The 484-nt window shown below is 44.2% G+C and overlaps 1 protein-coding gene across 1 annotated transcript in view; it reads right to left on the minus strand.

Annotated features, from left to right (window-relative positions):
* LOC111863172 (locomotion-related protein Hikaru genki) overlaps positions 1-484 on the minus strand; it is a 133,979-nt gene that overhangs the window by 54,171 nt on the left and 79,324 nt on the right. The gene's annotated exons all lie outside the window — the stretch shown is intronic.

Here is a 484-nt window from a genome sequence, read left to right on the forward strand (position 1 = left end):
TCCTTAGTTTGATCTGTGAGGACAACTTCCAGTAGCTACCATACACTGTCCTAAGGTAGAAACAGGTGTAGCAGGGATAGCACCATTCCTACTGCGCCGATACAAGCAAAGGCGGGTTGGAAAAGAGCGGTGTTAACCTGTCATCCCAATGCTCTGGATGCCGACAAAATATCTCATCAAATTTCATGAAATTATAAATATACTCAATCATTTGGTAAATGTTATTACCTAGTTTTTTCCTTGAAAATATTTCGAAGTTTAGGTTCTTCATAAAACAGGGTACGATAAAGGTAAAGTTGTCCCTGTGCTTAACTTATTAAGCACTATGCCATGAAGGCGCATGGGGGAGTGGATGTATAGATCCATATTTTCTTGACCTCGGCACTAGTTTGAGGTGAGTGGTCAGCTTCACATCCCGGTCGCTTAACCCCCTGGGAAAGGGCCACCGGTACCCTTTGGATTTGACCCCAGAGCCGGTCTGGAC

The sequence above is a fragment of the Cryptotermes secundus genome, unplaced genomic scaffold (genome assembly GCF_002891405.2).
Source record: "Cryptotermes secundus unplaced genomic scaffold, Csec_1.0 scaffold301, whole genome shotgun sequence".
Taxonomy (NCBI): domain Eukaryota; kingdom Metazoa; phylum Arthropoda; class Insecta; order Blattodea; family Kalotermitidae; genus Cryptotermes; species Cryptotermes secundus.